Genomic DNA, 16,094 nt, shown 5'->3' with positions numbered 1-16,094 from the left:
ATTAGTTTTATCATTATTATTAGTATTATTATTATTATTATTATTATTATTATTATTATTATTATTATTACTATTTTTACTATTACTATTATTATTATTATTATTATTATCATTATTATTATTATTATTATTATTATTATTATTATTTTTTAATATTATTATTATTATTATTTTTATTAATATTATTATTATTTTATCTTTATTATTGTTATTATTATGATTATTATTATTGTTATTATTATTATTATTATTATTATTATTATTATTATTATTATTATATTATTTTTATTATTATTATTATTATTTTTATTATTATTATTATTATTATTATTAATATTTTGAGTATTACTGTTACTATCGATATCTTCAGATGAGAAATTGAACAAAACAATTGCGTTTGAAATGGTTTTTAGTTACATATACGATCAAAATCACGAAATTGTGTGACTTACGATAATGCTGCCTATTTATTTTGAATTTTGAAAACTTCGGTGCTTTATGTTTTATTTAAGCAAAAATTTACTTCCCACTGTTCTTTAACTGATTTTTGTAACGAATACGTTATTGCTGTTTATTGGACATTAGGATGATGTCAGTGCGAATTCAGACTATATCTTGTTTTGAATGAAGCAAAAAGTTTCGATCCTGTTAAATTGAACAAACGAAAAAAGAGGAATTATTTGTCTGCAAGCCTCTAACGCACCAAAAGTTTAACGAGGAGGCAAAGACTAATGCTACGCGGACGGAGGAGGGCGTGAACGCGCCAACCAACTGGAAAAAGTCAAAATGTTTTCACAAATTTTTATAGCCCGAGTGGTGGTTCACTCAAGATCTTGAAGGGTCTGATCACAAACAATATTAAACCTGGACCTAAATCTGAGATGAATGCATTATTATTATTAATATTAATGATCAGCAACTATAGTGGTTTATACCTAGAATTGAACTCTAAGTTGCTACTAACCAACAGTAGGAGTCCAAAATGTCCCCTTTTTGACAAACAAATGTGTGATTCCATATTGTGTTGCATTCCAGCCGAAGTCACGGTGTTCATTGTAGACAACAAATACAAATGTCGCTTTCCAAAGACCCTCACGCTCATTTACCTCTAGAATCTGAATAATAAAGGGAAACACCCAAGGCTCGGCCATGGGATATTGAGAATGCTGTGGGATTCGTTCACGTAGCTCATTTAGAAGCTGTCTCTCCATCTTGACATGCATCCTTGAGTTTTCATTCACGTATACAGATTCAACTTTGAACAGTAAATGTGTATAACTAAGAAGCACGATAATTGCAGTAATTTTGTAAAGTGACATTATTTGAACAATTTGAAAAAATGAATACGCCAAAAGCTTGTTAGCCAGATTCAGATCACTTCAAACGATCGCCTTTCTGACATTGATGCCAACAAGGAGGCTCGTTGATGTGCGTTTGCACATGGTGTTCCGATCCGAGATCATCTACATTTTTGACTTAGTTGTCAATCAAATGAAGAGATAATAAAAAATAGATGTTTAAATTTTAAAAAAATTCGTTACAAACCTAAACTACTAATTGAATTCAACAATACCATGCCTCATTACAGCGCTCACGAGATCTGCCGTTAAAAAGACTAAGAGACAAAAAATAAACAACAAAATAAGCAAGAACAAAAATTTCACGGCGAAAATTTAATATCTAAATTTAAAAGCACCTTGTAACAACGCCAAAATGCAATCAGACAAAACCTTAACAATTTATTTCACCTTTAAATACAAAATTACATTTTCTCAACTATACAATAGATGGGACTTTAATGAGACTAGGTAACAAATTGACAAAAAGAAGAAGTAATGAGATGAAATTCAAAAATCAATCAACTTTTTTTAACCAAATAATTTTCAGATGTCATAAAAGTCGTTTGCTTTTAACGAAATAAGTCGATAAATTTGCAAAATGTCATTACGAAACCAACAGCATATTTTTTGGTAAGACTATGCCATAGAAACGGACTAAATATGCAGTAAAATTACACACAATTTGCGAAAACAAATTATTGAAGCCGTTAAAATCATTAGCTATTATCTGGATATTTTTAATTGCTCTTGAACGGAGTTCATAGTAATTATTGTAAACGAGTTGATCTTTTAATGCAAATCATTCGCTTGTCCATTTTGCGATGTTCTTGCAAAACCTTCTTTGAACTTCTAAAGTGACTCTTTTACGCTTTCTTTCCTCATTTTTAGTGATCTCTATTGCTCTCACTCCGAACTAAAACTTGTTGCTAAAATTAAATCGTTTGCATTATAGCAAGAGGAACGGCCTGATATCTAGTGGGCATTGCTTCTTGGCAAAGGCGGTGAGGGAGCTCAATCGTTCAAAACTCCGGCGAGGTAAACCACTTTTGCGACCTTAAAGAAAAAATTATCTAGGCTACAGCCCCTGAATTAATTTACCTCGCCTGTGCTTCATGAAGAATTCTTCCAACATTATTCGGTTTATGTTTTTAATTTAATTGCTATTTCACTTAATTCAATCAAGTTATTCTGAAAAAACAAATAGGTTCACTTTGGCTTATTTAAAAATACTGGGATCTGTAATTACGCCAAATGGTAAAAGAAGAGAAAGAAACACAAATGTGGACTACTCACAAAACCTTCAGGAAACGCTAATTATCCAACAAACAACACATCAGTTACACAAAAATTTGATAAACAATTTGATTTTTGAATTACAAGGAATTGGATGGGAGCTCTCAATGATGAGAGCAATTACAAGTTAACGAAAAGAACAACAAAAACTGAAAAATTACATAAAATGAAAACGATTATTATCATAAATTTTAGAATGTTCGCTATAAACTGAACAATATTATTCAGTAAATGCTCAATTAAAAGTTCATAAGATCTCGAAGAATATTCGACTGTATAATTATTAAATTAACGGTAAAAAACAGAATAGTCAAAAAAATTACAGAAGATTGTCCAAGTTCATTAAATTCAATATCTTTCAACGGAAGTGAAAAAAGGCTAAGTTATGCATCAATGGGAAGACAGTTATGCTTGTCCTTGAATACATCAATAAAATATCATATTGAGTCTTGTGATGTTGAAAACAAAAATAAATATAGACAAAAACCAAAAATTCATACGAAAAGTGCGAGACAAAAATGTTGAAGCCATTTAAACCACACAGTTTTCGCTTAAAACTTTACCTCTGACCAATTAAACGCTTTTTCTCAGCCAATAAAAGAAAACCTATCAATATTAGAATAAAGCGATAAAAATTTCAAAAAGAACCAAAATTGAAAAAGAACCAAAGAACCAAATAAATCTCCAAAATTTGAATGAAAATTATGAATATTTGTGGCATCGAAGTCTTAAAACCAAAATTTAAACAATAAAAGCTCCAATTATTGTTTTGGGTTGTAAAATAAAGGAAGGGGTCCTATCATTACTGACGCTGACTTACAGTTCACATAAAAAATTAAGATATGTTAACGTTCAAAAAAAAATCGAAATTAAATTTATAGTCTTCACGGCCAATAGCTGTCCACTCAGAGCACTAGATAGGTTCGCTTAAAGCTGATTAGGATGCCTGTTGTACAATTAGTTAGAGAGTCCATGCCATAGGACAACGAAAAAATAGTGAAATCTGCAAAATAAAATCAAAATTTTTGTTAATATATACGAATACAGAGTCGAAGCCTATAAAAAAATGAGCGAATCCTTGGTAACCATTTTTTATGTTCATTGGTTTTCATTTGACTGCAATGAGGTTTGCCATTAATGGGACTCTGATGTGAAAGCTGAGTAGTCTCTAAGTGACCTAAAAAAGCACAAAAAATATGAACAGTTTTTAAAAACAACAGCTCTCAAATGGAATTCGATTTTTAATAGTAAACTTCTCTATGAGACCAGAAATAGACTTTTTATAGTCTTTCGTCTATCGGGAACGGTTAAAATATATTCATATTCAAGCGTAAATTTTAATTCCGAATTAACAGTTTTATAGAAAAAAAATTAATTTGAACAAAAAGTTGCGCCAAAAGTGAACAAAATCATGCCAAATATCCCGTGTTCACACAAAATTTTAACATCGATAACTCCTCGAAAGAAACGAATTTCAAAAAAATTGTGTGATTTTGACTTTGACGGTGGACCAACTTATTAATGATACCACTCACATCTCTCTACTACGATTAATATATCAATCGGCCAAAAATGACTGAACAAACAAAACACATTTGAGTATATAGTTCCCCCTCCCCCCACAAGGGGGGTTGGAACAATTAACAAAAAAGCTCTCGTTGGCTCTTCCATCATGCTTCAGAAATAATATAGTTGCAGCACAGGTTGGGGCGGAATTTTTGTAACTCAGCCTCCTCTCATATTGAGCGAATTGGAATCTGGAAAGAAACTTGTAAAATTATTCACAGATTGAAATATTCTCGCATTGTTATCTAAGACTATTTGCTGATGATTAAAACTACCGCCAAAAGACTTGAGAGTTACTCTTTCCCAAAAACATCTGACAAGAAGTCGCAACCAAATATGACCAACCAAATGTATAGAATATATGTTTCACTACATAAATTGGAGACCTACCTCCGCGATGAGGAAACACAGTCTACCTTCTGAAACGGATTTTTTTTTTTAAAAAAAACAAAGAGGGTAACATCACCCCCCCTCCCCAAACCAAAGACAAAGAAACCGTACCAAGATTGTCCGAACGGAGCCTATCTGCCCACCAGTTACACAACAACAGCAACAAACCTGACCACTCCAAAAGTGATCACTCCAAGTTTTGTGTCAGAGCACCAGAGGAATAAGCAGCTGCATCAAGAAAAGCCCCCCCCCAAGACGACTTTTTTTTGGTCTCAGACGTCACCAAAGACGAGGAGATTTTTTTCAAGGGTTCCAGACGCCACCCGATCAAGAAGGCCTGATTTTTGGGTTGCAGACGTCGCCAAGTGATGATTGCCCGAGGTTCCAGACGTCACCTCAGAAGTCCCTTCCCCGGTTAGACAGATAAAAAAAAAAAAACTTGACATTTTTGTGCGACAAAAATCTCAAAAACATGAAAATTGTCCCCCAACGAACTTTTGTGGAGACTTTATGAAAGAAATAGCCGTGAGAAACTACATGTAGCACTTAGCAAAATAAAAGCACACAAATTGCACGAAAAAACGATATAGCGTTTTTTGCACCGGAAAAATTTAAAAACATTTTTTTTGGATTTGTCGCCAAAAATCTTCATGACATTAAAATTACTAGTTGAATAGTACACTTCGGTTGGACTTTAATTTGACTTTTTTTAAGTTGAGTTGTTTATGCAAAATTTTTGCACAAAAAAAGAAAAAGTCGCAAAAGTGCTTTTTTGAGGGTCAAAAATCAAAAAATCTTATTCCAACATTTTAACGGAAAATTTTTAATAAATACAAGAAAACCTATTGATTGGGCCCCCTCAGTTTGCAATAATACAAGTTTTAAAGTTAGTTTATGGACTTTGCTTTTTAGCAAAGAGGCAACGAGAATTTGGCAAAAATTGCATCTTTGACTTTAAAAAATTCAAAAAAATTTATCTTGACGTTATGATATAAACTATTAGAAGATCCAAGAAAACCTATTGATTGGGTCCTCTCAGTTTGCTATAATACAAGTTTTAAAGTTAGTTTACGAACTTTGCTTTTTAGCAAAGAGACAACCAGAATTTGGCAAAAATTGCATATTTGACTTTAAAAATTCAAAAAAAGTTTTCTTGACGTTATGATATAAACTATTAGTAGATCCGGGAAAACCTTTTGATTGGGCCCCCTCAGTTTGCTATAATACAAATTTTAAAGTTAGTTTATGGACTTTGCTTTTTAGCAAAGAGACAACGAGAATTTGGCAAAAATTGCTTCTTTGAACTTAGAAATTCAAAAAAACGTTTTCTTGACGTTGTCATATAAACTATTAGTAGATCCGAGAAAACCTATTGATTGGGCCCCCTCAGTTTGCTATAATACAAGTTTTAAAGTTAGTTTATGGACTTTGCTTTTTAGCAAAGAGACAACGAGAATTTGGCAAATATTGCATCTTTGACTTTAAAAATTCAAAAAACGTTTTCTTGACGTTGTGATATAAACTATTATTAGATCCAAGAAAATCTATTGATTGGGCCCCTCAGTTTACTATAATTCGGGCTTTAAAGTTAGTTTATCAATTTAGCTTTTTAGAAAAGAAGCAACTTGATTTTAGCAAAATTTCATCTTTGACTTTAAACATTCACAAAACGTTTTCTTGACAGTATGATATAAACAATTAGTAGATCCAAGAAAATCTATTGATTGGGCCCCTCAGTTTACTATAATTCGGGCTTTAAAGTTAGTTTATCAATTTAGCTTTTTAGAAAAGAAGCAACTTGAATTTAGCAAAAATTCATCTCTGACTTTTAAAAATTCAAAAAACGTTTTCTTGACAGTATGATATAAACAATTAGTAGATCCAAGAAAATCTATTGATTGGGCCCACTCAGTTTGCTATAATTCAAGCTTTAAAGTTAGTTTATCAAATTAACATTTTAGAAAAGAAACAACTTGAATTTAGCAAAATTTCATCTTTGACTTTAAAAAAATTCAAAAAACGTTTTCTTGAAATTTTCTTATAAACAATTAGTAGATCCAAGAAAACCTATTCATTGAGCCCCCTCAGTTTGTTACAAAACAAGTTTCAAAGTTAGTTTATCCATTTTGCAATTCAATAAAGAGGCAACATAAAATTTGCAAAATTTCTTCCTAGACTCAAAAAACTAAAAAAAAAGTTTTCTTGACGTTTTGATAGATACAATTAGTAGATCTAAGAAAACCTTTTCATTGAACCCCCTCAGTTTTTTATAATACAAGCTTCAAAATTATTATTTCGATTTTACATTTAGTAAAGAGGCAACATAAAATTGGCAAAACTGCTTCTTTCACTCCAAAAAAAAAATTAAAAACGTTTTCCCAAAGTTTTGGTTAAAACACTTATTAGTCCCAGAAAACCTGTTGATCGCACCCCCTCAGTTTATTTCAAAACAAGCTGATATATAAGTTTTATCACTTTTGCAAAACTTTATTCTTAAGAAAACCAGACAATCACATTTTTGCTTTCAATTTTTGCATACTACTAGCCGCGCGCTTAGTTAATGGGGTAGTATGCACTGAAAACAACTTAAAGAAAAACGAAAAAAAGAGGAAAAATTAAGAACTCTCTTTTCTTTAGATCAAAAGCAAGAAAATCAAAAGCTCGAAATATTTCCCCACTTAAATTTGCTTACACAAATACTTCTTTTGAGTTGGATAACTCAAACGTCTCTTCCTTTTTGTCCGCGGTCTCAGAAGTCGCCGAAAGAAGTCCCTTTGCCCTTTTATTGGTATCAGTAGTCACCAGATAGAAGGAGAGAGTATTTTTTGTGTCAGTAGTTACCATAGTAGATGATCTTCAAAACTTACTGTCAGCAGTTACAGGAGCGGAAGGAATTTTCAAAGTAAAGATTTCAAAAGTTTGAAAAGAAAACAAGAAGCAAGCAGTTAAACTTAAGAGGAAAGAATTTCAAACGAGCTCCAGTACAAATTGAGTTGTCTTGTCTGCTTGTCTGTAGCTCACGTTGCCTATTCGCACCGCAATAAAAACAAAATTTTAAAACTTTTTCAACACATGGTCTAAGCAGTAGCAATCTCTAAGCATTTATTAACCCTTTTTCAACAAAAAAGTGTTAGCCCTTGTAAACCTTCGTAACAAAAACCGTTCAAAAGCCATAAACTTATTCTACTAATAAGAAAATTTTGGTTTCCCCATGTTTTAGCAATTATTTGGTCGTGTCTATTGTAATAACGAAACAAGCGCGCGCAAACGGTTATTTTTCTTTTTTTTTATAGATAAAACTAGCTAGAGTTAGCACAGAAAAAACCACTAGGATTCTTTTTTTCAGAAATATTGCGTCGTATTTTAAACAACAAAAACTGGGCTGATTAGCCTCACAGTGTCATATACATTGTTTTTCAACTTTGAAATTTGCGTCGCTCCGGTTTCGAAACCGTTTTTTTTACCTGTTAGTACGAAAAAGACCAACAAGAGCAAGATGAAAAAGAAGAACAGTCAAAGTTGTCAGTACGCGTTAAACAAATTCAAAACTGCAGAGCTGAGTTTGAAAAGCAAGCTGGACCTCTTACAAACTGCAATCGATCAGCGAAAGAGTTTCAGATCAATCACCCTGCTCATCAATAAAGCAATATCAAATGTTGACAAGCTGAAAACAACACTTGATGCCGTGTTAAAAGAAAGTCCGAACTCCAGCAGCACTTCATCTGTCATGGAACAATATTTAAACCTTCTGTCACGTCTAGAGAAATTTGAACAGGAAATTGACAGTTTAGATGACGATGGACTACTCAGCCAATCTTCAACTAGGATACGCGATGATGTCAATGTAACAACTCATACAACTGCCAGATATCCAACCTCACGGAGATGCTCACCATCAATGAACGAGATTCCAGAAGCAAGCAACCAGAACGTTCATCATTCTCCAACAAAACACCACTTTTACCACCGAGACCGGAGAAACCATCACTGTTTTTGTCTGAATGCCACACGACCAAAACAATGTTGTCAAAGTTTTTAAATGGCAACAATGAGAATCCGCTTTCTATGGGAATGAGTACAGCAAGTTTATTCAGACCAATTAACATCAATAACACGTTTGAATCCAAAACAGAAGTAAAAAATTCGGATAAAAATTTTGCGAAACCTGAGACGACCGTCGCAAAAACTCTAGATCGTTTTGCTCTCAGTGATACAACGTTATCTGCTGTTGATAATTTTACAGTCAACCAGCAGTAGTTTAAAGCAGACAATGATTCAGTCCAGCCGCTAAGTTTTGTAAGCACGCAAAATAAATTTCAAAATCATTTTCCTCAGGAAAACTTTAATAACCAATTTCAGTCAAAAAACATGCTATCTGAATTTTCGCGAGATATTGCCGAGGAACGGTTTCAGACGCAAACGTTTGAACCAAAGAGCATGGGTTGTTCCAACTACCAAGGAACACATAATCCCCGCTTGATGAATCCCAGTTCTGTCAAATATTACAGTCAAGAAAACGCACAGAATCTAGATTTTGATCCGCAACAGACAAAACAACCAATTGAACTGAGTAACACAATGACAAACTTTAATCAGTTCTCTGAAATTTCCTGCCAAAACGCAAACAATTTTCAAACTTCTAACATGTTTTCTTTACCACTGCATAATGGACAGGAATTGAAAAACACAGAGATAAAAATTTTACCAGGAAACTTTACTCAACTCCAGCCACAGTCACAAGTCAAAACCGTAGGCATTGAGTCTCTCAACCCATTCGGTGTTCAACAAACCGCCTGTTCAAAAACAATAACTGAAAGTGTTCCCATTGCTCATCCAATCTCAACGTTTCCCCCACAAGCACAGCCTTCATTAGAGCAAAATCCCGAGTCACAATTACCACATTCACATCAATTTTCCAGCGTATTACATCCAATATCAAATGAAAGGTTCAAACACCCTTCATTTGAATCAATTCTTTACCATGGACCAAAAACACAGCTCCATATTGGCAGAATCCAACGAGTAAACACTTAGTAAAACTACCACCTCTTATCATTCAAAACTTTAATGGCAACCCATTGAAGTACCACGAATGGATAAATAACTTTTTTGCCTCGTACATAACAACACCAGTATTACTGACACACATCGTATCACCTACCTGCAAAATGCAGTTACTGGAAAAGCAAAAGATGTCATCCAAGCGTATTCGTGTGATCCTGCTTATTATAGCACAGCTTTAAACGAACTCATGTCATATTTTGGTGATCCTACAATAGTGGTGAATGCCTTCATAAATCAATTGGAAAACTGGAAATCAACTAATGACTATAACAAGCAAAACTTTGTAGCCTTTGCTTTGTTATTGAAACGTTTAGTGCAAGCTTTCCAATACCTGGGATACACAGAAGACCTAGAGAGCTCAACACTTATGAAGAAAGCTAAAGAAAAAGTCCCGCATAAAATCCTCCTCAAAATGGACAGAGTACACCGTTACATCAATCGAAACACCAGCTACTTTAGTTGAATTTCAGAAATGGTTAAAAGTTCAAGCACATGTGTACGATAAGATAAACCGCGAAACATTCCAGCAAAATAACTTTCGTAGAAACAACTTTAATAGCTCTGGAAACATGAACAACAGCGATAGTCACGAAAGAAATTTAAGTACCCAAAGTTCAGGCTTTCCAGCACAGCCGACTAATCGAAATCAGTCAACAACAATAAGCAGTAGCGGTACTCCGAAACCACCTAGCGCTCCACCTTTTCCACCCCTAAACAACGCAAATCAACCAAAGCGTTCTTGCGAAAAATGCCGAAGAAACCATATACTAGCGACCTGTCCCGATTACCAAAAATGCAGCCCAAGCCAGCGATTTAACTTTGTAAGCAAGAGCAGTCTTTGCTCGAACTGTTTGAGCAATAAACACAAGAAGCAAAACTGCCCATCAACAAAACGCTGCCAAATATGCAGCGGATACCACCACACAACACTGCATGACCCTGGTAAAATTATCAAGCATCCATCAGCTGCTTTTGCCACGAGCAATTCCACAGGTACAAGTGTTACCAACCAAGCAAATCAGCTTGTCAAACAGCAATGTGAACCAGGAAGTAACAACAACGCAAATCACAAAAGAGCCGCTACGGACAGTCTTTTGCAAACAAAAATCAGAATCAATTTCAGCGTGCTATTTTGAACAATGCCAACCAAAGCTTTAGCGTGAATCACCTACAGTCTACACCAAAAGAATGGTTCGAATAACTTCAACTTATCCCAGTATCTTTTCTAAACGGCAAGAAAGCTTTCGATACGTACGCTCTGATCGATCCAGGAAGCCAATTTACTTTCATACTTGACAAAATCACAGAGTTCCTTGCTCTTCCATGCGAAGATCAAGAAGCCAATACGCTTCAGTATCTTAACACAGAGCATGATTTGCCACTTTCAATAATTTCTGAACAAGTGACAGTTGCACCCTACGAAACTTGGGATCAAAAGTTTCAAATTAAAACCACTTATAGCACTTCTTGTTTAAATGTAGCACCAGCTAATACATTTGAACTCAACCAGCTTTGCGATGCATTCAAAGAACTGCGTCACATTCACTTCCCAGAAATAGCTGAAGGCAAAATCGGTGCCCTTTTGGGAATAAACACTTTTGCTTTCACTCACCCAGTTGAAGTCATCCCGGCAACTAAAAACCAGCCATTCGGCGTAAAGACGAGGCTTGGATGGATCCTAGCTGGAGAGTATGAAAGACGGCAAAAGCAACCCAAACAACGATCTCACCAGCAGAAACAGTACGTGAACCACGTATCACGAAGAAGCTCCGACGACCAGCCTCTCGATGAATTGCTTGAGCAATTCTGGAAAATTGAAGCCGAAGGAACTCAACCGAAGCGTGAATCTAAAAATCCTGTTGACAAGGAAGCCCTTGATATATTGAACAAGACAATCAGCTACAATGGTGAGAGGTACGAAATTGGACTGCCTTGGAAAAAACCATTGAGAATTGAAAATAATTATTTTGCAGCTCTCAGCCAGCTGAAAAGTCTTCAGAAGCGACTCAGTAATGACCTCCAATTGAAAGAGTTGTATGAGCAAACTCTCACTACAGATCTTCAAAAATTTTATGTCAAGCCAGTTGAAATGCAGCAGCCAGAGCCCGAGAAAATTCGGTATTTGCCTCATCACACGGTGGTTAATCCAAACAAGCCCGGAAAAGTGCGCAGAGTAGCAAATGCTGCGGCCAAGTTTAGAGGACAATCTTTGAACTCCAATTTTATCAAAGGACCAGATTTGCTGAACAACTTGGTAGGAATTCTTCTGAGATTTTGTGAAAACCCAGTTGCCATTCTCTCTGATGTCGAAGGCATGTTCATGCAGATAGCAATAAGGCGTGAGGACCAATCTGCATTACGCTTTCTCTGGCCCAATGAAGATATGATTAATAAATACCAGTCCACCAGATTATTTTTTGGAGCACCCTGCTCCCCATTTTGTGCAATTTTTGTTCTGAACCGTTGCGCAGAAGATAATGAAATTGAATTTCCAAAAGCAGTTAATGCAATAAAGAACCATTTTTATATGGATGACTATATCCATTCTTTGCCGTCTATAGAAGAAGCAATTGAAACCTTTAACCAGACTAAAGATAGCCTTCATAAAGGTGGCTTTCGCTTGACAAAATTTGTGTCAAACAAACATGAAGCACTAAGGTTCATTGAGCAAGAAGATCGAGATGAACTGAAAGAGATCAATAGAGTCCTCGGTCAGAAATGGAATACCAGAACTGACTGTTTTCTAATGAAGACATTAGAACAATTTTCCCGATATGCAAGTGAGTATACACAAAGGAAATTGTTCAGCTTAGTATCAACAATTTTCGATCCCCTAGGAATTTTGTCCCCGCTCACAATTAGAATCAAAATGCTTTTGCAACAAGTTTGGAAGCTAGGCAAGAAATGGGATGAACCACTTCCCGTAGAACTTCATTCCAACCTACAAAAAGTGCTTGATAGTTACTTTGCAATGCCTGATATCGAAATCCCCAGATGGCTGAACTCTTCAACGAATAAAGAAAATAATCACCAGCTCCATGTCTTTGTTGACGCCTCAACCGTTGCATTGTCAGCAGTTGCTTACATTCGCACCCAAAAACAGGACGAAATCTTTCAAACATCTTTTCTGCTTGGAAAATGCAAAGTTGCAGCAATAAAACAAATTAGTGTGCCAAAATTAGAACTCGAAGCAGTCGTTTTAGGTACACGCCTCCGCACATTGATAGAAACCGAAATGACATTAAAATTTGAAAAAATCTACTTGGGGACTGATAGTCGTGTTGTCATAGATTGGATCAGTTCAACTAAGAAACAAAACGTTTTCGTCTCAAATCGAATCGAAGAAATTAAGAAAACAACTAAAACTGATGAGTGGAATCATGTCCCAACTAATTTTAATCCAGCCGACCATGGAACCCGTGGCCTTGAGCCATCAGAAATCCCCCCGAAATGGCTTACAGCACCACAATTTTTGCAAAACACTGAAAGTTCTTGGAAAGATTTGAAAAATATTTCGACCTTAGGTGCCGTAACCAGAAATACAAAAACACCAATCAAACCTGTTCTAGACCCAAACCGCTTTTCAACATGGAATAAGCTACTTTTAACCCTCGCAACTGTCTTCAATTTAATTTACAGAGCTAAGAAGAATCGTTCAGACAACAGCCAATACACAAAAGATGATGTTTGATTATCTCAAAATTTTCTGCTGAAGTTGTCTCAAAAAAATGCTTTTTCCTCAACAATCAACGCATTAAAAAGAACACAAAGATTAGACACCAAGAGCAAATTGAGAAACTTAAATCCAATAATCGATCAAAACGGACTCCTACGATCTAGTGGCCGTCTCCTATTTGCTCCAACAGAATTGGAGATCGAAAAATGTCCAATAATCTTGGACGCAAAGGAAAAGATTGCGAGACTATACCTTGAACATGCGCACAGAATTTGTTCTCATCAAGCAACAGAACCGGTCAAAGCATTCGTACAACAACGCTACTACGTCATTGGACTTCGAAAACATTACTTTCAATAAAATACCGATGTTTTCTGTGTCGCCGTTTTGACACTCAAAATATACAAACAATAATGGCCCACTTCCTGCTTTCCGCTTCCCCACAGAAGAAACCAAATTTCCGTTTGCCAACACAGGACTGGACTTTTTGGCCCGTTTTATATTGAGGAAAAACAAGGCAAAATCGAGAAACATTATGGACTTATTTTTACATGCCTCGTTGCGCGAGCAGTCCATTTAGAAACATGTCCAGATTTAAATACAGACACCTTCCTCAATGCATATCGACGATTCACCTGCCGAAGATGCCAACCTATTTTATTGTACAGCGATAACGGAAAAACATTTGTTGGCGCCTCCGAAGAGCTGAAGAAGTCGGTTAAGGCTTTAGACAAAGACAAGATTTATAAAGCCCTAGCTGCAGTCAAAACCACATGGAAATTTAACCCACCATACGGCCCTCATTTTGGTGGCGTGTGGGAGCGATTGATTCAGAGCGCCAAAAGGACACTCTTAATCATTCTAGGATCTAAGCGTCTCTCCTTCGACATCTTTGAGACAATAATGGTAGAAGTTGAAGCAATCCTGAATTCCAGACCCTTGACAAACGTTGCTGATCAGCCTGAAAACAAAGAGCCACTCCTTCCTAACCAATTCCTCATTCAACGCCCTTACAGTTCCTTGCCACCCGGAAACTTTGGAGACCAACAGCCAGCGAGTTTCAAGAACTGGAAGCACGTGCAGCAGTTGATGAACCACGTGTGGCGGCGTTTGATTAAGGAGTACCTGCCGACATTACTCAAGAGACGTAAATGGACAGAAAACAACCAGCATCCTCTGAAATTAGGAGATGTTGTGTGGGTACTCAAGGACTTGACGCCGAGAGGAATCTGGCCCCTTGGAAGAGTTGTGGAAACATCCCCTGGACGAGACGGCGAAGTACGAGTTGCCAAAGTAAAAACGGCTTACGGCTCGTTCGTGCGTCCTGTCGCCGGCCTCGCACGGGTTTTTTTCCCCGTAGTTTTTTAATTCAAATTTTTCGCTTCGGTCTTAGGCAACATGAGCTACATCCACCCCCTTTGATGTTATTGCCCTTACAGTATTTTCATTCCAATTATATAGGTTCAAGGATATCGGATCAAACGACAATCAAGATGATCTCCAACCCCTGCCCTCCTTCTTGGAGCATGTTTCCAATGACCTTGGGAACTCAAGAAAAGCATGACATTTGCTGATGATTAAAACTACCGCCAAAAAACCTGAGAGTTACTCTTTCCCAAAAGTCGCAACCAAATATGAGCAACCAAAAGTCTAGAATATATGTTTCACTACATCATTTTTACCCCCAAAAATTACCCCACCCCCAAAGATGTACGATTAGAGATGTCAATTGGAGAATTATTGGACATGCTCTACATAGACAAGCAACCACTGCAACATTTTGGCAAATAAGTGTCTTATGGTGAGAAAAATGAAATTGTTGATAGAGATGAGAACTTTTGAAGTCGTTTATTTTGCAGCACTTGTCGATGTTTTAACATATTTTGGACTCCAGATTTTTTCTGCGGATGCATCCTGTTCGATAGATGCATAAGAATTGCATTCTTAAATGCAGTGCTACTTCGTCTGCGTACTTGATTTGCAAGCCATACGAAAAAAGGAAATTGCGTTCTCATTTAAAAATCCTTTACGAAGAAGTGCAGCTTTTGTGCCTCCTGTCGCTTTTGCTGCTTGTTTTGCTTGCTTTTCCTGACGTTTTGTCGGCTGCTTGCTTGAACCATTTTTCTGCTTTCTTCAAAATGAGAGAGCAAAATGTACCTGAAAAGAAATACAAATTCATAGATTTTCAGCTTATGTTGCTTTAAGGCTCTCTTCGTCGTTTCAGTTTTTAAGGCACAATTACGCAAAAGGTATTGTTTGAAACCAGTATGATAAATATACCAGTTTCAAGTGTGCAGTGTTTTTTGCCAACTCCATCTGCTCCCTAAAACGTTTATGGAAGAGCATGACAGATTTTCACTTTTAATATTCCAAGTTTTTAGAATAGACCGTCAAATATTCTTTAATAGATGAATATAAGAGCAGTTTGTGTTGCAGGAAAAGAAAACCTGAAGAAAGGTCGTTAGAATTCAGATCTCTCCATTGTCGGAAATTTGGTGAAAACGTCAACCATATCGACAAAATTGTAAAACTACACGTCTCTCCGATCTCTAATCGGAAAATCGGAATTGTGGACTATCAATCAGGAAATATATATTAACATTCCCCAACGATAAAAATTTAAGAAAAACTTGCGTGACTTTTCCACAATGACTCAGCTATGAGACTCACTTGATCAACGATAAACATGATATGTGACACATTGTTATTATTTAAAAGAAGCTACTACAGTGAGATTGGCTGTGCAACAGTTGTTGAAACATAAC

Source organism: Convolutriloba macropyga, chromosome 8 (genome assembly GCF_964194025.1).
Source record: "Convolutriloba macropyga chromosome 8, txConMacr16.3, whole genome shotgun sequence".
In the NCBI taxonomy this organism is placed as follows: Eukaryota; Metazoa; Xenacoelomorpha; order Acoela; family Convolutidae; genus Convolutriloba; species Convolutriloba macropyga.
The sequence above is the reverse complement of the archived record's forward strand: the minus strand, read 5'-3'. Positions refer to the sequence as shown.